The sequence below is a fragment of the Trichosurus vulpecula genome, chromosome 3 (genome assembly GCF_011100635.1).
Source record: "Trichosurus vulpecula isolate mTriVul1 chromosome 3, mTriVul1.pri, whole genome shotgun sequence".
In the NCBI taxonomy this organism is placed as follows: Eukaryota; Metazoa; Chordata; class Mammalia; order Diprotodontia; family Phalangeridae; genus Trichosurus; species Trichosurus vulpecula.
The window spans coordinates 236,132,427-236,158,063 of NC_050575.1; positions in this window are offsets into that span (position 1 = coordinate 236,132,427).

Consider the following 25,637-nt stretch of genomic DNA (forward strand, 5'->3'; position numbering starts at 1 on the left):
ACCAGGGAGCAGCAGTGCTGCACATATGGTACACTGACATATTTGTCCCTTCTGTGCTCCACGTTTGGGAGCCGAAAGTCAGGGATCTGATCGCTATTCATAATTTATAAGGTGAGGTCTGTTAATATAGGCTTTGGAAAAAACACACAAAACAACATGCCTTTGACCTACATTTGCTGAGGTCTCTGTTGAGTGGAGAGGAGGCTTCCGTTTTATACACAGTAGCACCTTTCGAACAGCGAGTATCCAAGCTGCTCCACAAGTATCTCAAAGAGTTCCAGGTGCTTCGCTATACATGGAACGAAACCCAGAAGTCTTTTTCCTAATAAAATTCTACTTGCTGAAAGCTTCTCTGTGATCATAGGAGAAAACCAGTTCTATTTCCTTCCTCCAGAACCATGAAAGCCTCCTAATTATAATTCATATTCCAGAACTTCTGGTTCTGGGCTTATATGGACTAGGTCCAATCTTATGGGCAGCTCACCAAAATTCAATTTCCTTTTTTCTCATTGCGAACCCACCTATCTTTTCCTCTGGGACATTTCTGGATATAGATGTGGAAAATAGGATTCCAACTTTTTTAGATACTGAACAAGCACTCAAGGTAGCTAATATATGTATGGTATACATAGGGCAATCTTTGTTCCATCCAATAGAAAATTCAGAAAACACATAAAGGGTTTACAATAAGCCAAAACAATGGATACAATTATTCACCCTCCCCAAAGAGTTTCATCTTTCCAAGGGTCTTTATGTCCTCTAGCCTCATAGTACTATCCTGTGGTTTGGACTTCCCTTGGTGGAAAAATGAACTTTGGGTTGCTAGGGAGGTGACCTCAAAATTTCTCTTTTGCTCCAGAAAACCATGTATGTATCTAAAGATATGGCATGATCTTATGATTTGGAATGCCTTCAAAAGAGAAACAAACCTAAGGGTTCTAGAAAGACAATACTCTTACTTGAAATTTACATTGTCCAAATAATGTACAGCAGTATCAAAGGGAAAAGTCCAGTTTTCTCCCTCTTCTTCCCTGCCTCCAATTATGGCTTTAGTCCCTTGCCACTCCACCATCCTCAGAGACTACATATAAAAACCACTCCTCCACAAGATGCTGGTGTTGCTCAGGTAATTCCCATTTGCACAATAGAAAACTCGATTCTAACAGTCTCTAACTTGCCATTGACTACAACAATGTAAACAAAAACTACAGAAAGGCAGCCAAACTGAGTAATCTTAATGACAAACCTTAACCTCAGAGAACAGATGATGAAGAAATCTTTCCTCCTCTTGGTAGAGAGATGGGGGTTGGGAACGGGGGTGGGGTGGAGAAAGCTTTAGATATGATACAAAGTATAAAGTATCAAGTACATTTACTTCCTTGTGTAGTGGTTAGTTTGCTTAATTTTTTTTCTTTAATATTAAGTTACAAAGAGAGTTCAGTTGAGGATAGGTTATAATGGAAAGTAAAAGTAATACAAAAATAAAAACAAAGGACAATAAAATTTACTCAAATTCTTAAACAGACTTGTGATCTCAATGATGTAGATATTCTTTCCAGTAATGTAGACTACAGCCTATTCTTGCCTCTCTTTGTTATACAACTCTTCCCAAGAGATCCATTTCTTCCCATGAGATCAACACAGAGGGACTACCTAACATGCTGGGAGCCTCACCTGACTTCGAACATTCCAATGATAATAGTGAAGCAAAGGGTCTGGAAAGCAGCTGGTGGTGCTATGGACAGAGCACTGGACCTGGGGTCAGAAAGACCTTAGTTCAAATTCAACCTTGAGTACAAGTACTTAATTGCTGGCATGGTTTTTTCAACTACAAAATGGAGATCACAACAGTGCCTACCTTGCAAAGTTGTGACTGAGATCAAATGAGATAATATCTGTGAAAAATGCTTAGCACAGAGCCTGACACATTGAAGATGGTATATCAATCAATCAGTAAACTTGTATTAAGAACCTACTTTGTGCCAAGCTCTGTATTAGGCACTGAGGGTGGGGGGGGGAGGGTGGTGGGAGGAGGGTGCAGAAAGAGACAAAAGATAGTGTCTGTCCTCAAAGCACTTACAATCTGATGAGAGAGAGAGAGCATGCAAACATATATAGGGTATATGTGTATATATATATATATGTATATATATATATATATATACACATGTATTTATACACACACAAAGTAAACTATATATAGGATAAATAGGAAATAATTGACAGAGAGAAGGCACTAGAATGAAGAGAAGTTGGGGAAAACTTCATGTAGAAGGTACATTTTTAGTTGGGACTTAAAAGGTAGCCAAGGAGGTCAGTAGTCAGAGTTGAGGAGGGAGAGAATTTCAGGCATAGGGGACAGCTAGAGAGAATGCCAAGAGCTGACAGATGGAGTGCCTTGCTCATGGAACAGCCAGGAGGCCAGCATCACTGGATCAGAGAGTATGTATGGGGGAATAAGGTGTAAGAAGTCTGGAAAAGCAGGAGGTGGCTGGGTCATGAAGGTCTTTGGAATCCAAACAGAACATTTTGTATTTGATCCTAGAGGCAAAAGGAAGCTAACGGAGTTTATTGAGTAGGGGAGTAACACGTTTGGATTTGCCCTTTAGGAAAATCACTTTAGTGGCTGAATGGAGAATAGATTGGAGCAAGGATTGCAAGGCAGGCAGATTTACCACCAGACTATTGTAATGATCCAGGTATGAGGTGATGAGGTCCTGCACTAGAAAGGTCTTAATGCCAGAGGAGAAAAGAGGGCATATTTGAAAGATGCTGCAAAGTTGAAATCGACAGACCTTGAAAACAGATTGGATAGGGAGGTGGTAATGTGAAATAGTGAGGGATCCAGGATGACTCCTAGGTTGGGAGTCTGAGGGACTGTGAGGGTGTTGTTGCCCTCTACAGTAATAGGAAAGGTAGAGGGGAGAGGGTTTAGGGGAAAAGATAATGCTTAAAATAATAATAATTATTCCCTTCTCTTCCAATAAGTCAACCAATCTTGCCATATGGCTGGCCATACTTCTATATCCTTTGTACTACTCATCCTTCGAAATTTTTTTGTTTACAATACACTGCAGCTTGGTCATACCCACTCATATACCTCTGCATTGCCCTTGGATGATTTCAAACTATATTTTTTTCAGGTAGCACCAAACAAAATCATCTCAAGGCCATTTAAGGAGGAAAATGGAAGAACAATAAATAAAAGAAATATGGAAAGGATTTGTAAAAACTATTATAATAGACTACTTTTGTTGTCAAGGACAGTAGAACCACCACTCTTGGACCTTCACATCATAATCCTAAATGTGCTTAGAGAAGAGGTGGAAATATCAATAATGGAACAACAGTAAAAAAAACCATCTGGGTTGGACCAGGTGTATATAGAGAACATTTGTGCTAGAAGTGAAACAATTATGAAGACACCAAGAAATCAATTCAAGTATCTAAAGGAAAAGATACAAAAGATGTCCCAAAAATGTCTGACCTTAGTAAAACCTAAAAGGTAACCAAGACAACCTTTGTTAGTACCTGCCTATGGGTCTAGTCTTCCATCTATGCAAACTATTTATGAAAATCACCTATACGTGAATTAAGAACAGCCATCATGAAACTATTCATAGAAAATAGAGATTTTCTCAAGTGACATTTTAAAAAATGGATCACTTCTTTATCATTTCACAATTGACTGAAAGAACGAGATCCCAATGTGATCGTTTTATGAAAATGAACAAGCATGTGATTTATCAGAACAAAATTCTACCATAAAGACTCTTTTCAACAAGATTGAACCTTATTCAAACATTCATACATCAAAATCATTGATGATTTCGTGAAAGATATAACAATGGAAATAAGCTTGATGAATGACCCACTTTTCATAAGCATTATAAGAGGCATAAAATGGGGAGATATATGTGTATTTGTCAGAGGTGTTTGCTACTGTGATGGAGATTCAGTGCAGAATCCAAGTTTAAGAAAGACTGTCTCTAGATTATGAAGTTCTCCAGATGCTCTATTATGATATTTGAGTACAGAGCATTGAGTATTTTCTCATATCTGTATCTACATCTATATCTCTCTGTATGTGTGTATGCATGTATATGTATATACATACATATAAACACACATGTATAGACATATATGTGTGTATATGTATGCATGTGTATACACCCACATATACATGCATGCACATATACATACATATATATGTATGTGTATGTGTATATAACACCATAAAACCTTTTGGAATGAAATAGATAAGTGTGAGTATTAATGTGTTATTGCGTTAATGGCTGAACTGTATCCCTTTCCATTGAAATATTTCATCAACACTTTTTTTATTACTCATTAAAATTTTTTCAAAGTCGGGTAACAGATCATCTACTTTTTCTATATCAAAAACAATTGACTGCTTTCAAGTCTATCACCTCACAACAAACTTGTGAAGCAAGTAGTTCAGTTACTATCTTCTCCACATAATAACAATAGGTAGCATTTTATATAACTTCATGTTTTGCAAAAACACTACAAACACTATCTATTTTGGCATCACAGCCCTGAGAGGTAGGTGCTATAGTTACTATCATTTTACCGACAAGGAAACTGAAACAGAGGTTAAATGACCTGCCCAGAGTCTTAGATCTTCCTGACTCCAGGCTGAGCACTCTATCTACTGTGGCACCTGCATATCTCTGAAAAGGCTGAATTTCAGAGTATTTAAGTTATTTGCCTAAGGACACACAACAACTATGTGTCAGACTAAGTGAGTGTATTTCTGTATCTCCTTTTTTAGCTTCTTTTTATGTATTGTATTCCTGCATTAGATTGGGAGCTCCTTGAAAGAAGGCACTTTCTTTTGCCATTCTCTGTATCCTAATACTAAGCACAGTACCTGGAACACGGTAGATGCTTATTAGTTATTGCTTGAAAGAGGAAATAGTGTCATAGGTTCGAGAGTTTGAAGGGTCCTTGAAATCTTGTATTTCAGGGCAGCTAAGTGGCACAGTGGATAGAGCACCAGGCTTGGAGTCAGGAAGACCTGAGTTTAAATTTTTCTTAGATGCTAACTGTATGACTGAGAAAGTTACTTAATCCCGCTTGCCTCAGTTCCTCATCTGTAAAATGAGCTGGAGAAGAAAATGTCAAACCTCTACAGTACCTTTGCCAAGAAAACCACAGAAATGGTTTCACGAAGAGTCAGACATGACTGAAACAATTGACAACAGCAACAACCTGGTAAAACCAAATGCCCATCATCTGTGGACAACCTCCTGGTTATGTCTGTCTCTGAACTCTACTCAGCTGATCCATGGATGAAAGACACTCACCATCAATGATCTATCTTTGAAGTCTTTCCAGTTTGTTAGGGCTTTGCAGAACATGTGTTTCACTGGCATATATAGTAGGTAGGATTGTCTCTATGTGGTGAGGTGTTAGTGAAGTGGTTCAAATGCTGAATTTGTTTCTATTTCTTTGTCTTTCCCTTGGCTGAGTTGAAAAGATATTAGTTCATTGATTAAGTTGGAAGGGGGTAGAATGCCCCTAGATGTTGCCACGTAATCAGTGGACTTTATAATTGGTTGATAATGACTCTGGAATTATAAATGAACTTTATTCACTATGCCCAGGTAAGCAAATCCATACCCAGGGTGTAGAGTTTTGGGTATAGAAAACACCATTTCCTCCTGGGAATTGTTAGAGAGTTCCTCAAAACCTAGAGAGAATCACTGACTGAGCAAGGCCTGAAAAATTTGTTTAGAAAACTTAAGTGATCGAATAGTTGGCTTTAGTACATGTACCTTACCCTACTATACTGTTTCTGGATTTGTAGATTTTCCCATTTCTTCTAAATAAGCCATAGGAAATACATTCTTGTAATTCAGAATGTGAGTATGTGAAAGCTGGAAGTAGAAAGAAAAGAGGGAACAGATACTAGATCTACATATCCAGTTCTAGTGGCAGAGGCAGAAGAGTAGAAAAGGGTAATCAGGGGTGTTTTGAAGCATATTTCTGGCCACAGGGAGCCAAACTAGTTTAGAGTGTGAGATCAGAGGTCTCAATAGCTCAAGTTGGGATTTAATGATCAGTAAAAGGTTCTACTACAGCAATGTCAAACTCAAATAGAATACCTCTGGGCCATATTTTGACTTAGAAAACCACCAATTAACATTCCCTACATTGTACTGTAATTTTATTTATGTTAAATATTTCCCAATTACATTTTAATCTGATTAGGGCTGCACTCTAGAGTTTTGCTAGCTGCTTGCTATCCAAAGGCTGTGAGTCTGACATAACTGGCCTACAGCATGGCAGATATTGTCAGTATTGAACAGAAAGCAAGATATTCTAGAGTGGCTTCAAAAAATTGCTGGTGCTTCTGCAAGTAGACAGAGATGAAAAATCTCAAAGTCCTAAAGCTGGGACTATCACAGCATATCCTGGAATGTAATGTCAACTCCATCCCATAATAAGGTACTAGAGAAGGACTTTGGGGGATGGTTATGTTAGTATTTATTTTAATTCTTTTCTTATAGTAGCTGACAGCACATGTTCACATACATAGTAGAGTAGAAAGATAAAAATTGAGCTTATATCCTAGTTCTGATATTTATTTAGCTTTTTGATCTGGGCCAAGTTTATGAACCTTTGTACCTATCTGTAAAATGGGGATAATGGTATTTGTACCATGTTCTTCATGAGGCTGTTGGGAGGAAAGTACTTTGTAATGCTAAAAACACTCTAACAATGTTTTTGCTGAGACTTCTATCATCATCATTATTATTTTGCTACTTATGACAGAACCTTACAATAAGAAAACATTTCTTTGTTTTTAAAACACTAAATACTAAATAAGTGATAAATACACATGAAAAAGCACTAAAATACTAAATCAAAGCATTATTATAATTTTTATACTTTATCATATTTGATACAACAATCTTCTTGCAGTTTTTTCCTCTATATACATATGTATGCATGTATGTACATACATAATATATACACATATATGCATACGTATATAGTGTATATGGAGGTAGAGCTGGGTGGCTTAGTGGATGGAGCTCTGAGCCTGGAGTCAGGAAGATCCGAGTTCAAATCCAGCCTCAGATACTCACTGGCTGTGTGATGTTGGGCAAGTCACCTAACCCTAACTTAATCCATTGGAGAAGAAAATGGTAAACCACTCCAATATTTTTGCAAAGAAAATCACATAGGCAGTCACAAAGAGTCAGACACAACTCAACAACAACAACAGAATGTATGCATTATATATATATAGATATATATGTATGTATGCATGTGTATATGTATATATATACATATGTATATGTACATGTATGCATGTGTATATGTATATATATGTATATATGTATGTATGTATATATGTGTATATATGTGTGTGCGAGTGTGTATTTGTGTGTGTCCGTGTGTATCTATATATAGCACCCCTTCTGGGCTATTCCCTAACTTCTTGTCATGCTTGTGGGTTTGTTTCAACAATTCGCAGCTACCGTGGCTGTGTAAAACCAACAACAACCAGCACACAGAATGCTGCAAGCCCAAGTTCTTTTGATCTGCTTTACTAAGGAAAGCAACATTAAGGGGTTAACAATCTTACTTTAATCCAACGTACAAATATCATTCACTCAGCTCAGGGGGAAAAGCCAGCACCCTGAGCTTCAGAGCAAATACAAACAGAGCAAATAAACACGAATCAACAGACAGATTTCTGTCTGACAAAATCACAATATACAGTTACCAGAGAAGCATCAACATCAAAGCCAGGAAGCTAATAACAACGGCTGGCTTAGAGTCATGCACCACTCCTGCTGCAGCTCAGAGCCCCAAAAGAGAAAGCCAACCTCTGTGTTTACATATTTTGTTCAGGGTCAAATGGGAGTCACACATGTGACTCACCCATGTGACCTAAAATCATCACAAAAATGTGACTTAAACCCACGTGGTCTAAAAAACTCTGATGTCACAAACATGTCACTCAAACCCATGTAAACTAGGCTTTTTCCTTGAGGCAAGGAGGTCATCGAGGACTCCTAATTTAATCAAGGTAACAAAGACCAAACTCTTCAAGGCCACTTGGTTGAATAAGTGCTAAGAGGCCATCTTGATTTCCAATACAGGGTTGGGTCCACAAAAGGTAATTAAGCTTAGGGTTTAAGGTCAGGGTATTCTGCCAGTCCTCATCCCTAACACTATAGCTCACCAACCCCCACCAACATGCTTCTCAGTAACAGACTCAATTAGGTCTTAGCAAAGACATTTACTCAAATGGCATTGAAAAAACAGTATTTCCAAAAGATCCTTTGCTCCTTCTCTCTTCCCCCTTCCCCTCCAAGACACAAGTTTGCACTGTGTCTAAAGGAAGAGTAGACAAAACTTCAAATAAAATGGTAGCAAGGTATATGTGTAGAGAATACACAGGGCCAAAACAACTCACAGTTCTGGAACTGTAGAGACTCAATATTCCTCAAACACTTCTTAATAAGTTCTTATGAAGTTCAATGCAGCATATAGTGTCCATACTAGATGGATGATTTCTTCTGACAGGACATGACATCTCTGCTGGACAGGTAACTCTGATGGACCGAAGGAATGAGGGTGCTGTAGTTGTGACCACATCCAGCTTCAAGATCAGTTTTGACTGCCAGCCAGGGTGCTGCTATACTTTTTTTCCAGAAAGACCAGAGATTCTTAGCCTTGGACTAGAAGAAGCTTCTGTCATTCTGCTCTCTTAGGGGTTTGGCTGTGAGGCTTGCCATGTCCCAAGCAGGTTGTAGATCAGAGGAGTACCTTTTCTTTTTAACAATCCAGTACTAATTTAAGTCTAGGTGCCTTGGGTGAGTGAGTTCACCCTAAGTTAGAGTGACCATGTAGTACATTTCCCAAATTTTCATCTTTATAGGTTAGGCTATAATAGGTAATATTAATTTATCTAATAATCACCAAACAGCTCTGGGGTTCGAAGTCCCCCAGTTTTTTATAATTCTAAGTTTCTCTTGTTGGTCTGTGCAAATGAATGACTGGGCAAAAGTATAGAGACTATACAAGCTTTGGGGGCAAAATAATTGCACATTCTGGACACTCAGTTGATTTTCTAGACTTTTCATATATACATATATGCATACATATATGTATATGTGTATATTTCTATATATAATGTAGTAAAGATATTTGGAACAATAACCACAGTTTTCCTCTTTTTCATAGTCCTTTTCTTATTAGATTGGAACATTGGAACATAGTTTCTCGGAACTGGGAGGAACCCTCAATGTTGTTATGTCCAACTTTCTCATTTTATAGAAGGAACTACATTTACTTTTTATTAATTAAAATCATTTATAAGAAAGTTTTACCATGTCCTGGGGAAGGGGAGCCCAAAAGTACTGGCTACAAAGAAAGGAGCTTCCCTAAATGTGTTTGATATAGGTCCATATCTTATAAAGATATTAAGATATTGATCTATATTAAACAAATTTAGTGGAGCTCATTTCTAGGGATAGAAAATGGACCTCTTTCACTTCTGTTGGGAACATTCAGAAGAGGAAACTCCCTCTACCAATATAGGTCAGCACCTTTTCTGAAACTTACACAGTAGTCTGGGGAACTAACAGGTCATGCATGACGTTTGCCCCAGGGTGACACAGACTGTATGGGTTGGAGGGGAAACTTGAACACAAGTCTTCCTTACTTCAAGGGCAGCTCTCTACCCTCCATGCCACACTGCATCTAATTTAGGCTTGAGAAAAGGAATAGTTTAATCTCTCTCACCCCAGGTGAAAAGCATCTCCGCAAATTAATTGCATTGCCAGTAACTTGCCTTGAGAAGAGTGACCAAACGAGCCAATTGTTTCTGTAGCTCTTCCCTCCCTCCCTCCAGTGCCCTCCAGTCCATCCCCGCCAGCCTACACAACCCCCTCAGTGTTTCTGCAGATGGACAAGGAGGGCTGTGCTTGCATGAGGAGGCTCGGGAACATCTGGCACACTTGTGGTGGCTTTTGTCAGGGGTCCAAAGCAGCCGGAGCTTTCACGCAGCAGAAGCCAGAGGGAATTACCCACAGTTGGAATGGGAAAGAGAACAGCATTAATAATGCTCTTCTACAACATTTGCAGAGCTGAAGCCAGCCCTATTTATTATTCTTTCGTGCCTCTCCCAAATGAGGCATTAACAAATTCTTGGAGAGGTTGTTTGACTGAGTAATGTACAGAGATAGGTGCAGGTAGAATCAAAGCCTATCCTGGGGGTAGGGGAGAAGGAAGGGAGGAGAGATACTGGGCCAGGGCCCAGATAAAATTATACCCAAATGTACGAGGAAGAGCACTGAATCGGAAGCCAGGGGACCTAGGTTTGGGTCCAGTAGTGCTACTCTCCACTATCTATTCTTTCATGAGGCAAGGCCGGTAATTAGACAAACTCTGCAGCTGAACAAGAACAAGTCCCGCATTGGGGGAAATTGGGCTTGAGTCCAGATTGGAAGCTGAGAAAGTATAAACTAAAAGCCAGGCCAGGTTGTCATCAGAGTGTCACTAAAACACTAGCAGCTCCAAGAAGCTGGTATTCAAATTAGAAACTTAACTGCACATCTTGTCGGAAGATATAGGGATTGCCCAGGGATCTCTAACTGCATTTAGATCAGCTGCTTGGTTGCTCCACCTTCCATCTTGACCCAGTGCTGACTTGTGATGGTCCCATCACAGGTAAACTCTAATAAGCCTTCCCCTTACCCACTGGTCCCTCTGAATCTGTGATTCAAACAGTTCTCAGGGGAATGACTTTGAAATGGATATGTGGAGCAGCTCCAAAGGTATTCAAGATCACCCTCTAAAACAGAGCTCAACACCTTTCCTTCTCCAAAATTTCCACACCTCCTCCAAAACATCTGATCCACAAGGCTTCTGACTGAATTTAGCCTTGACTTTTTCCTGTCCCTCACTGAATCCATTCAATCAGTCATTCTATATACCAGCATATACCATATACCAGTCATTCTGTGCCTATGGCTCAATCCCCTTCTCTTCTCACTCGGCCGACACCTTATTTCATAACCTTATTACCTCTTGCCTGGAATACTGTAATGTCATTAGAAATGGTCTTGCTACTTCCACACCCTCTGCTCTGTAATCTGTTTGCCTCATGACTTCCAAAATATTTTTTCCTAAGTCATAGGTCCAATCAGGTCACAATCTTACTCAAAAGCATTCAGTGACTTTCTCTTGCTTCTGGGATGAGATATTAACTCCTCAGCCTACTAGAGGAGGCAACATGATGCAATGGAGAAGTGTTGGCTCAGGAGTCAGAGCATGGGGGTTCACCTAAGGTTCTGGATGGCTCAGTGGACAGAATGCTGGGCCTGGAGATAGGAAGAGCAGAGTTCAAATCCAACCTCAGATGCTTACTAGCTTTGTGACCCGGACAAGTCTGCTAACCTCTGTCTGCCTCAGTGACCTCAACTGTAAAATGGGGATAATACCAACCCTTGGTTTGAAGGGTTTTATAAAGATCAAATGTGATAATATTTGTAAAGCATTTAGCCCTGTGCCTGGTACGTCACGGGTACTATTTAAATGCTTTCCCATCTCTTCAAATCCAATCTCTCATGCTTACTACCTATATGACTTTAAATAAGTCATGCCATCTCCCTGTTTCTTTGTACGTAAAATGAGGGAACTGGACTAGATGGTCTCTGTAATATATTCAGCTCCCAAACTATGATGCTTAGGATCCCCATCCCCCACTCCCACCCCCACAATCTGGTTCCAACCTATTTTTCTAGTGTATCATCTCTTTTTATAATAATAGGCCCACTTAAAGCCTATGTGGGCCAATATAATGGCTTCTAAGGTCCGTCTGATTTTTTTCTTCAGTTTTAGGGAGTTCATTTTCTAAGTCCAGTTACAATTACTCTAGGCTCCCATGTATGACAACCTGCTAACACTTAAGTTCTCTACTTAATCTTATGTTCATATTTCTTTAGTGAATACCTGCCTTCTTAATGTTGAGGAAAAAGTTTGTTTACTGGAAAATTTGAATAACAAAATTGCAGTTTATATTATGAATGGAAAGTGGACAAGCAGGAAGAGGGGAAGTCAAGTCACCAAATGTTTATTAAGTGCTTATTCTGTGCTAGGCACTGTGCTAAGTGTTGGGAATACAAACAAAAATAAAGTTAGTAGCTGCCTTCATGGACCTTACATTCTAATGAGGAAAGACATAAAAGGAAGCTGAAAAAGAGCAGGGATGAAGGGGAGAGGGGAATAGAGGCACATGAGCGGAGACATGGTGGAGAAAGAGGTCTGATGAGTCAGGAGTGGAGCTGGGAGAAAAATGATGGAGTGAGCCTAGACATTTTCTCAAAAATGGGGTTCTAGGAGTAACTGATCAATTAGAGCAAGGGGCTAGAGGGGCAAAAGTCCAGCATTGAAAGGGCTGCTGACTCATGGTGGCAAAGAGATCTTCCAGGGTAGGAGGTATGCTGGGGAAAGGTAGAGAAGGAATGTTAAGGAAAAAGTCCACCTTTTCCTAGAACTTCCCTCAGCCCAGGTCTTCCCCTCTAACATGCTCATAGAATCAAGAGGTTTCCTTGGTATCAGCCTTCTCTGCCACATCTCAGTCCTCTCTTTGCTCTGGCTTCTCAAATCCAGAATCACTCTTCTCCCAATTCTGAGACAACTTTTCTCCTTTTATGCAAATCTGTTAGGGTTTGATCCAATATTTAATATAGTGCCTTTGATTGATTCAAGGAGATATACAGATTCTGTTCACAATCCATTGTGATTGTATAATTAGTCAACAAGTATTTTCCTTTATCAAGGCAACAGAGCCACATGGAAAGGGATTCAACCCTATCCTTAGCTAATGTCTACTTTTTTTTTAAACTCACCTTTCAAACCAAACTGTAGTACTAGCAATTTTTAGAAATGGATGTGCCATATTATGCCATCAGGCTTTTGCTTTGGATATCATCCAAGTCTGGAATTAACTCCTTCCTTATCTTTGAAAGTTCTTTTCTTTCTTCAACATTCTGCTCAAGTACCACCTTCTTCATGAAGTCTTCCTGAATGCCCCCTCCCCCTTTAGTATCCTATCAAATCACCTTGTATTTACTTGAATGAATGAGTGAGAATAATTGTAAATTGTTAGACACCTATTATGTACCAGACACTGCTACATGCTGGGGATGCAAACAAAAAAGTGAGATAGCTCCTCCACCTCTTATATTCTAGTGGGGGAGAACACACATATATAGTCTAGTGTTAGTGATCTGGGAAGAAAGTTTTAATCTGGGAAGTCAAAGGAATTGTGAAGCTGATTGTCACATTCTTTCTAGTACCAATGATAGTATTGATTCAATTACTATTCTGAAAACAAGAAAGCATAAGGGAGTTGAGAAGACAGGATATGTTATATGGCAAAATGCCCAAGTATTTTGGTTGTCTGTAGGAATGAATTTATCATATTTCAATAAGGTTGTTCTTTCCTTTGAAATGCCAAACCATTTTATGTAGATTTGTATGGACCCATAGGTAGATCCATATGGGCTGTCTAAATGCCTCATAGATGGAATGGATAGAAATATCTGGAATCTGGCCCTCCCTCCCCCAAGGGAAATTGTAATTTCTGTCTCAAAGGGAGCAGGGAATGAAGGGGTGATTGAGAAATTGTGCATTCCCTTGCCCATCTCTAAGAGAGGTACTGGGTTAGATTAATGTATCTGTAAACCCCCTATTTTGGAAGTCTAGGGACATGATGTGGGGGAGGGATTAAGAAGCAAAATCGCTTCCCTAGTGTCTTCCCTAGTCACTTTTAAGAGGGACAGCAAACCTCATTTTACAGCCTCTACCTTAACTCCTTTATGCCAAAGGCTGTCTACACAAAAGACTATTGAAAATAGCAAATAGCGAATAAGCTCATTATCTAAGCAAATAGCAAATAGAAATTGTAGAAGTTATCAGAATAGAGTAAGCCATAAAATAAACAAGAACAAATGAGCTCTTTCCATGGGAGTGAGATGACATCTTATCTGAAACTAAGAGAAAGAGTCTGATCTCACCCAATAAATTTTCTCTCCAAAGCCACTAGGGAAGCAAGATGGCAATTGGGGCCATGTCTGCAGCTCCCAAAGATTTTCCATATGTCTTTCTCCTAAGAAGCTCCAACACCAACTCTGTCTTCTGTATTCTGAGCCAGTACTTTTCCATTGTGTCATGCTCCATCCTCCAATAGGTAGGAGAGTTTGAATTTTATCTCAGAAACAATAGGCAACCATTGAATATTTTTGAGTAAGTTAGTGACATGGCCAGATTATTTTGGTAACTGCATGATCACCAGATTAGAGAGGAGAGGGGCTGGAAGAAAGGAGATCACTTAGGATGAAAGTGTAACTTTCCAGGCAAGAGGCGAAAAGGTTATGAAGTAGGATGTTTTTAATGTAGATATAAAGCATTACCTCAGCATTCCCTTTCAGGTAAGGGTCAAGTCAAGTGAAGTCAAGGGTTTCATATGTACCACAGGGCTATATCTCCCACTTCCTTTGGGTGAGAGCCAGATTTAGATATGTTGTAGTAAGTGGAGAAGGCTAGGGGCTTTCTCCCCTCTGAGGCCATCTGGTTTTTAAAAAAGGTCTTGATACTTGGCCATTGCATTTGTTCTTTTCTATTTTAGGTGAAGGGATTAGAATGTCCAATTTTGTGGGTTTTGATAGGTTAGGAGAGCACTCTGTTGTTCCAGAATTGGAGAGTCTGAGTTTTGTGGCCAGCATAGCGACAATATCCTAAGACACAAGGTACACTCTTTGGGAGTGATCTTCTGGACCCAAGCCAGTGGAAGTTGACAGGAGGACTAATCCAGTAGTCACGTCCCATCTATACATGAATTTGGTGGGAAATAATGTTGTGTAGAGACTGAGGTAAGAGTGAGGCTTCCATATCTCAAACTATATTACAAGGCAGCAATTATCAAGAACATTTGGTAGGAGTTAAAATAGAAAAAAAGTAGGTTAAAACTAAAGAAGCAAAAATTAGTAACTATGGAACTCACTAGACCAGTGTTTGATAAATTCGAAAACATAAATTACCTGATTTAATAAAAGAAAACTGCAAAGTAGTGTAGAAGAAATAAGGCATATACCAACAACTAATACCATATTCCACAATAAAATAAAAATAGATAAGCGGCCTGAATATTAAAGATCATGCCATAAAAAATCAGAAGAGAAACAAAGTATATATTTTTCATAGCTTTTGGTTGAGTATGAGTTCTTGATTAAGAGTTAGAAAATATAAAAAGACAAAATAGATAATTTTGATTACATAAAATAAAAAAATCTTGTGCATAAAGAAAATTAATGCATTTAGTAGAAGAGAAGCAGTTTATTAGGAAAAAAAATTCATATCATATATCTTCAGTGAGGATTTCCTAAGGCGTATAAATAACAAACACGAATACATAAGACCAAAAGCTTTTCCCAATATAGGACTTCAAAGAAAATGAACAAATGGTCTTTGAAAGAAAAATTACAAACTATTAACAAATGTGGAAGAATGCTCCAAATCACTAATAATTAAAGAATGTACATTAAAGCAATCCTGAGATTTCACTGACATTTAGTAAACTAGGAAAGAATTGACAAAGATGAGAATAGTTAATGTAGTAAGGTTTGTGTGTAGATAGGCACCTAAAGGCATTGTTTTCAGACCTGTGATTTGGTATAACTATGCTGGAAAATAATTTGAAATTAAACAATTTTAGTCAGTAGTAGATTCAAAAACCCAAAGATCCCACTGCTAGACATATATCCTGAGAATATAGTTGGTAATTTCATATACTCCAAAATATTTATAGCAGCACTTTTTTGTGATAGCAAAGAACTAGAAACAAAGTAAATTCCAGTCAAATGAGGAATGGCCAATCAAATTGTGGTACAAGAATGAAATAATATTAACATGCTTTAAGAAATGATGAACATGGTGAATACGGCGGAGGATGAGAAGATTTATATGAATTGTTGTAATTAAGTGAAAAATGGTAGAAAATCAATATACACAATGAAGACAACAGGGTAAATGGAATGAACAAAATGACAATACAATCAAAACTGAATGTTGCAAAATTACTTTTTTTTTAAATGAAACAACAGGTATAGCTACCAAAAAAGATGTAGGAGAGGAAACTTTTTCCTCATGCCTTTATAGAGATCAGAATTCATGGTTATAGAATGCTGGATACAATATCAATCTTTACTATGAGGTATAGCTTGCTTGAGAGGGCATGGATACACTTGCAAAAGAATATTTAAGTGATGCAAAAAGAAATGATACTTAAAAATTCATTTTAAAGGACTGTTTTGACTGCATCCCATGAGTCTGGGCATATTGTATCATTGCTGTCATTTTCTTTGATGAAATTATCTATTGCTTTTATGATTTGTTCTTCGACCCATCTATTCCTTAGGATTAGTTTCCATTTAAGTTTGTATTCTTTCTTCCGTTGACCTTTAATTATAATATTAACTGTGTCATCATCAATAAAGAATGTGTTTAATGTATCTGCTTTTCAGGTATTGCTTATAATATTTTTGTGCCTTAATACATGGGCAGTTTTCATAATGGTATCATGTACAGTTCAGAATATACATATTCTTTTCAATTGCAATCTGTAGAGATTTTTTTCTAGAATTCTTTTTATATGCTTAACTTCTTTCTTGTATCTTTATTAGCTTTCTCTTGGTCTGAAATGGGCATAATTTCGGTCCCCAGTTATTATAGGTTTTCTGTTTATATATTCCTATAAATTGATTAAATTTTCTTCTAAGTACTGAATGCTATACCATTCGATAAACACATAATAGCTCACAATTATGTAGCATTTTAAGTTTTGCAGAGTGATTTTACACTTTATTTCATTAGATCCTCTAAATACCAGGGTGGTATAGTCAGTAAGCACCTGAGGCAGAATTCAAACTCCGGTCTTCCTGAGTCTAAGTCCAATACTCTATACAGTAAGAACATATTCACATAAATGTTGATATTCTTTCATTGTTTATAATGACTTTAAACATAATGTATTTTCCATCTATTTTTTCTCATCATGTTTATTTTTACTATTTTCTTGATTGAGATCATGATTGCTATCTTTGCTTTTATGAGTTCTCTGAAAGTTTAGTAAATCTTATGTTACAAGTATGATTCTGGTAAGTAAAATAAACTCATTGTGCCACCTTTCTTCCTTTGTAGGTGGATTTATACCAATGATGTTCACTGTTAAAATTGATAATCACATATTTTCTTCCATCAAATCCCTCATTCCCGCCCCCCCCTTTCTACACTTAAAACATATGTTTTTAGAAATTCTGGGCCATGTTCTTGCACATTGTGGTATTCTAGCATAGACTAGATTCTACCTCTGGGGCAAGAAATAAATCAATCATTGTATTATTCTCATCCAGAACCGCATCTGTGAAATTTTTAAACATACCACGTGTCTAGATCCCCAGAGATGTTGGCGAAAGTTTGTCCAGATCTCATTCAAACACTAAACACAACAATCCACATATCAGGTATAGGATAGTCTTTATTCTATCACCACCACCAACACCACTACCTCCCAATTCAGAAAACATCTGAAAAGCCTGCAGTAGCCTACAAGTAATCAATATAATTTCCCTCCCTCTCCGTTGAATCTCATTTTCCCACAGAGGACTAAAGACACTCAAACTCGTAGTTACACATAGTGGTTTGGATACTCCTTAGAAGGGAAATGAATTTGGATTTGCCAGGTAAGTAAACCCCTTGTATTATGTTGAGTCTCTCTTTCACCCTAGAGACCCACACTGATCTCTATACTTGCAGTAATACACTAAGACACTTATACTGTCTCTGCAAGGACGTAATCTGAAGGGTTGTTGGAGACTCAGTCTCATTTACAATTAGACACACTCTTTCCAGATAACCACAATAATTGAGGAGGGCAAAGCTCAGGAATTTTGCTGTTTAACATGATGGCTTGGTCTCTTCAGTACCTACTCCAGCTTCAGGGTCTACATGCATGATCTTTTCTCTCTCATAGGTTGGAACTGCCCAGAAATACCCCTTCTCTCAATAAAAATCTGGATAACTGAATTATTGAACTTGATATTTCCTCCTTTCTATCTATGGTTAGGTAATGTTGATTGGAACATAAGCCTGTTAGGTTGTTTACTTTAGCTGTGGTTTATGCGTGGTCAGGGTAAATTGGAGTTTTGGATACTTTGATCATCCATTGTTATTTCAGAAAGCTTTGCATTGTGTGGTAATGTTTCCATTTTCTCCTCTTATTACTGCAATATTAATTACTATGGTTGGGCACATTCCTGGCTGTTTTGAAGTTGTGGCTTTGGTAAGTTATTCTAAGCACCATCATGATAATCTCATTTTCCTAGTGTCCTTTGTCCCAATATATTGCACCTCTCTGGAATGCTTATCTTTCTTTATGAAGGATATTTTTTTAAAAAAAAATGGGGGGCTCAGATATCATCCAGTCCATCTAATACCTGTGCAAGATTTCTTTACAACATCCCTTTCAAGTGGGAATACAGCCTTTGTTTAAAGACCTCCCATGAGTCCAATGCTGGACATTTTGATTTATATAGACTTGCCCTACAGCCTGTCAAACTTACTTCAAGGTTTTTCTCTTAACATTTCAAGCAGTAAATAATTCAAGACTTGTTTGCCTAGGGAGTCACCTGTCACCATATGCCCATTGTGATAATTAGTGCAATAAGATCGATATGACAGAAACTGATGACTTCACAAGAGTGGGGCAAAGAAAGTCTAAGGATTGCTCCTTCTATAACCTTAACTGATATCTTGGGTTAAGACCCCTAAATTCTGAAAAGTTCTTCTCTAGGGCATACATATTTACAGCTCAATTCTCTCACCTTGCAGAGGAGGAGAATGAGGCCTTGACAAATGACCCATTCTTGTATTAGAGGCATTCTCATGAAATGAAAGGATCAGCCTCATTCTGAGGGATTTTCCCTCTTTTGTCACATGGATTCTACCCAAAAAGCCTAGAAGATGTCCAAATATTGTCATCCACTCCCCAGGATACTTAGGTCAAATCATCACTTGTAAGCATGCAATTCTAAATCTCATAGAAGAAAGTTTTATTGAAGGAAGGAAAAAAAAACAAAATAGAAATCCTTAAAAGAGAAATCATTAAAAACTCAAAAATGCATAAACCGCTGGACCAGCTGTAGTAAATTCAGCTCTTCTGTCAGATGCTCTCCTCCACTCCTCCCTTGGCCTAGTCATTCCACAGAGTTTTAACTGGGTCTGCTAGCCTTTGCAGATAGGAGACCCAGATACTGACAGCAGGATCGTCTCTGGGCAGTTCTAGCCTTTGAGAGGGAATAGGAGAGGACCAGCACATCTTTCTCTTCCCTTTCAATACCTAGTTCCTTCTATTACTCATGTCTCTCTAACATGAGCACCAGGTCCGTCCATCAATTTCTCTGAATAGGCAACATTCAGTCTCTAGAATTCTGTGATCGTTTCATCTCTTCCATCTCTGTCATGTAAGATGAGTGTACAATCTTATAATTTATTTCATTTTTACCTAGTGGTCACTAAACTGTCTCTCTGTTTTTCCTTTTCTTTTTTCCATTCTCCAGAAGTTCTCATTCCCACTTACTATGGGGTACAGTTTCAGGTAGGGTATAACTAGGGTAAAATAAACAGAGCTTTGCCCTAGGACAGAAATTTGCCCAAGATCAGGAAATTTGTTCAAAGGTGGAAAATTTAAAGTAGGTTCTGATAGCACACATATTCCTCTGAGCAAAAGGGGTCAGAACATTTTGATAAGGCAGGTTAGAGCTGTGGCCAGCAGAATACGTGATAGGATGCTAAGAGTGCTAGCAAGACTAAAAATGGGATCTTACTGAGCCCAACGACAACTTGACTATGTTGAGAGGTTAGCTGGACATGAGAAGAAAGGCTTCATTTGCAAGGATTGGACCTCTGGCCTAGTAATGGGGTGTTGAGGGAGGTTTATTTGCATTGTTTTTGTTTAGTTGTTTTGGTTATGTCTGACTCTTCGTGACCCCATTTGGGGTTTTCTTAGAAAAAGATGCAGTAGTGCCTTGCCATTTCCTTCTCCAGCTCATTGTACAGATGATGAAATGGAGGCAAACAGGATTAAGTGGCTTACCCAGGGTCACACAGCTTATGAGTGTCCAAGGACAGATTTGAACTCAGGAACATGAGTGTTCCTGACTCCAGGAAGCACTCTATGTACCGTGGTGCCACCTAGCTGCTGCAGAAAGTATATGTATGTATGTATGTATGTATGTATGTATGTATATATGGCTGCATGTGTATAGATACATATATACACACACACACACACACACATATATATATATATATATACAAACACGCATACATACATACACACTTAGATATAAATATAGATATAGATGATATAGATATAGATATAGATATAGATAGATATAGATATAGATATAGATATAGATATAGATATATAGCAGTAGCCCTTTAGAGGTCATTTCACAGCATTTGACAGGAAGAATCAATCGTTTATCTAGTTCCTGAAAGCTTTTCATTTTCATTAGCTCCCAAAAGCTTATCTCATTTGATTCTAATAATAATACTGGGAGGAAGGTGCTATTATGATTCCTATTTTTAAGGTTGAGGACATTGAAGCCAGCAGGTTAAGTGATTTGCCCAGGGTCATTCAGATAGTACACATCTAAGGCTGGATTTGAACTCAGGTCTTTCTGATTCTAGGGCCAGTGCTCCATCCACTGCTCTAACTAGCTACCTTTAAGGCAGCAGTGGTAGAGTGCCAATCAACTTGCCAGCAGGGAAGTCAGGGGTGGGCGGACTCCCACTCATGGGTGGTCCATGTTGGGAGACTAATATGGATACATTTCAGCTCTTCCTGGAGAACCATCCTTTCTTGGGGAAGCTTTGTCTCTTCAGTGTCAGACTTTTTTCCTTGCCTGGGTTAGGCAGTTCGAGATGGGCATAGGGAGACTAATTTGAAATTGTGGTGAACCCCTCTTGGAAATCTTGAGTGGGGTACTTCAGAGCTTTAAGGCCCCTGTGTGGGACAGGGGATAGATTCTTCTAGGTAGGGATTTCTCCCCAACTCATCTTTCATCTTTTACCTGTCCTGTGAGAGGGATGCAAAGCTGCCTCCAGTAAGACAAGGGAGGGCAAAGTAAGGTGGAAGGATGACACATTATCACCCCTTCATTGAGAGTAATGCCTTTCTGTGGATTAGATTTCTCATCCAAGGGACCTTGTCTTACTTTCAAAAATTTTCATTCTCGACTTGTTCAAAGTTTCCCATGGAATGGCATCATAGTATGGGGTCATGAGCTTAGAACAAAGATGTCATTGAAAAGAACAAAAGTCCCCTTTCTCTCCCTTTCTGTTTGTTCTGAGTCAGGAGACCAGGGTCCACTGCTCTGGAAGGGCTATATAGGGTAGGACAGATTTCCACAACTTGGATGGTAGAGTGCTAGACTTGGGATTCAGAAGACCCCTGTCCTAGGCTTGGTCTGATACTAACCTTGTATTTCTGTTGTCTCTTTTAAGTTAGACAAGGTGGACACTACACCCTCTTCCTACTTATAAGACTCTATGAGTCTATGAGATTTGTCTTCCAAATGACTCTGCCTCAACTCAGTCTCCATTTTAAGAAGAGTTGAATGAGTTTCCTCTTTGACTTTGGGTAAGTCACTTCTCCTTTTCCAGGATTACAGCTTCTTCCTCTGTAAAACAGAGTTGGGTTAGGGAATCCCTAAAGTGCTTTACAACAATGCCAAGAGCTTTGGAGGATTTTGTTTTTTTGGAGGAGGGAAGAGAAGTTGTTTTCAAGCCCTTTTTCAGTCTCCTTCCTTAAAGCAAAGGATTACCAGTTAACAAACAATCATCAATCATTTAAATGTCTACCAAAGTTTGGCATAATGCTCGGTGTTTGTTAGGAATACAAAAACAAAACTGAAGCCGTTCCTGACATCAAAGGGTTAACTAACATTATATCAGGGACTTTCAATAATTAATTTCTTATATGCTACGTGTCAAGATTAAAATTTATGTGGCTCTTGCCAGGCACTCTGCTTAGCTCTCGTGATAACCATGCCAGGCAGGTGCTGTTACTAACCTCATTTTACAGATGGGAAAAGTAAGGCGAAAAATGTTAAGTGACCTGCCCAGGATGACACAGATAGGAATATTTGAGGCCAGATTTGAACTCAGGTTTTCTTGACTCTGGGACTATGCCTTCTAGCTGCCTGTCAAGAAACAAGTGACCTCAGAACCAAGATATCAAGAATTATTTGTTAAAATAGGGTAGGGGGGTAGAAAGCTTCCCAGAAGCCTTTTCATGGTTGTAGTAGGTTGAAATTTCAGTCTCACCATACCCCTTCTCTCTTGTGATCCATCCTCGGGGAGAACACCATTCATTTGGAATAGATGGGAAGGTTAAAGTTTACAAGGGACTTGTCAAGTTCACACAGATTACTGAGCTGCAGAAGCAGGATTCAAACCTGATCATTGAAAGAAGAGTATTGAAGGATCAAGCCTAATGAACAGTCCTAAGTATCGCTATTTTCAAATGCAATGCATGGATTGGAAGTTTTCAGGGCTCATTTGAGCAGAACAAATTGGGGATAATGAGTGGAAAGTCTGCCTCACCCTCCCCACCTTTGAATAGCCACAATCAAATTTATGGGTAGAGGTTGCACTTATTCCTTGAAGTTACAAAACAATTTTGCCTTTGAGAAGGTATCATTTCAGTGGAAGAGGAGGATATCATATCAAGACCCTTCCACTAAAGGAGGGTCTTTTTTCCCCTTTGTAAGGAAGAGAATAGCCTGGAAGAGGGGAACTTGCCATCCCTGCTCTCTGATGGTGAGTTTGGTGGAGAAACTACATTGAGGTATACAACCAAGGAACTGTGGCATGTAGTATATAGCATTTGGGCAAAGAAAAAGTAATTTCTCATCAGTGGAGTGATTTTAAGCCACACCCTACATCTCTAATCATTACAGATTGATATTTTTAGGGACTGCGCAGATTCCTATATCTAAATGCCATGTCATAAATTGGTGGTTATTACTTTCTAGAACAGCTCCCAGCCTCAATGTGTTTTCAATTTGAGTGGGTCAGAAATAATATATTTATTAATATATTTAAAAGTTGCAGTGTATTTATGAGAGTACAATTTAATTTAGATGTCACATGTTGGCACACACCCATCTTGATTACATCTATTTGCTCTGGGGCATTACAATTTATTTTGATATTCTCAGACAATCTTTATTTGTAGAGTCCCTAATGTTGCTAGTTTTGTGAATGTTTATGCAGAAAAGAGACTTTCTCCTCCACCCTGAGGAGAGTTTTTCTTCCATTCTGTAACTGGTAGATAAAAACAAAGACCAAGTCTCAGAGCTAGTCTTCCTAAACAGTCCCTTAGATGGTGGCTATAGAATTGATTTTATTTACAGGAGGGAAATCAAGAAAGAAAGAGACTTCATTATGGCAGAGCATTTCAGTTCTGAGGAATCAGGTTGCCTTACAGAGTTTCATTACATGTCTGTATTCATGTTCCATTATGCTCTTTGCACCTGGGCAAGTACGTGCTGGGCTGGGCTTCAAGCTGCCTAAACTGTCTTAGGCACAATGGAAACCTGAGTGAGTATTACTATGTCAAAAGGGGACTAATAGCTATATTCTTGGGGTCTCCTTTCCAGCCTTTCCTTATTCTCTCGGCTTGGCCTCAGTCAGAGGTCACAGGGTACTAGCAATCAGAGGATCTTGACACAGTGAAAGTTGAAATAACATAGGTGGATTAAATAAATCTTCCTGGGCCATCACCAAGCATCTTGACTTATGTCTTGCCAAAGGACCCCGATGACTCTGGAGGAGAGAATGAGGCTGATAACCTTGCATAGCTCTGCCTCACTTAAATCCAATTCACTTTCAAGTCAAGATATAACCCTCATTATGTCATTGGTCCTTTTCAGGAAAGAAGGAAAAAGAACAGAGAATAACAACCACAAAGTAAATCTTCCTGTGGCATTAGAGTCTCCCAAAGGACCTAGGAAAGTTAGGAGTATCATCTACTGAGGGTCCAATTTTGGTTCCCTTTTCCTGGATTCTAATTCTTATTAATGTTCTTTTTTCTTTCTCAAATTCATCCACATTGGGCTAAAAAGTGATGAAAGTCATTTTCCTGTTCATGTTTTTTTTAAATTTTTATTTTTAGTTTACAACATTCAATTCTACATAATATTGAGTTCCAGATTTTTTTCCCTCCCTCCCTTCCTCCCTTCCCTAGACAGCATGGAATCCCATATAGCTTCCGTATATAACTTCTCATTGAATTAATTTACACACTAGTCAAGTTATGGAGAAGAACTGTGATCAATGAAATGAATCATGCAAGAGAAGAAACAAGACTGAAAAAAAACCTACCCAAAAACAAAAACAAAAGAGAGAAAAAGAAAAAAAAATGGGGGGAAAAAGGCTATCATGAAGTGTGCCTCAATCTGCATTCATACTTCATAGTTCTTTCTCCGGATGTAGATAGAATTCTCCATCGTGAGTCCTTTGGAGTTGTCTTTGTACCTTGTGTTGCTGAGAAGAGCGAAGTCTGTCCTGGTTGGTCCTCACAGAATCCATATATCTGTTCATGTTTATTAAAAAAAGGCATTGTAGTGAGAAGCAGGAGACTTGGATGTTAGTTCCAGCTCTGTCATTAGCCAAAATAGGAATTTTACTGGGAATTTTACTTTCTCGGCCTCAATTTCACCATTTAAAAAAGGAAGGAATGGCACCAGAGGATATTAAGGACTGAGCAAGCTTAATTTTACATGTCCACTAATTGTGGAAGTGACTTGATTTTTAGGTCTCCTTTTAGGCATAATCTACCTCATGAACAGTTGTTTTTTTTCTTTGATTTTGACCCAAACCTATTTGTCTGGGGCTTGGGCTTAGGTCAGATAGCTTTTACTAAACGTCAGCAGAGAATTAAAGGAAGGCAGTGGAGTGTAACTAAAGGAACACTTGATTTGAGGGCCAAAAACATGATTTCAAATCCCAGCTTTGCTACTCACTACATCCCTTCCCATTAATTCCTCCACAATCTCCTACCTAACTACTTTGCTGCTCACACCTGAGACCAACCTTAGGGAACTTTCACCCTGGGGACCTCTTGTTCTTTATTAGCGCCTGCCTTTCCATGAACACTATTTAAGTATAAAGCCCCAGCTAAGCCTAGCTCCATTGCTTCCTCTCTGGCCACTTCCTCAACCTTCTCCACAACTATCTTACTACCTTTTCTTTCCCTTGACCCCCATTCCTTCCAGTTCTAGAACATCAAGATTAAATCAACTGTGCCATACCTCCCAGTTGGGACATGGCGGTCCCTCTGGCCTCACTCACCATACCCATAACTTTCTGGACCAGGGTGTCCCTTGCTGGCCAATACTCCCCCACCCCTGCCACACACACACACACACACACACACACACACACACACACACACACATGCTATCCTCCATTAAATGTAAGCTCTTAGAAGTTAGGAATTGCATTCTGTTTTGTATTTT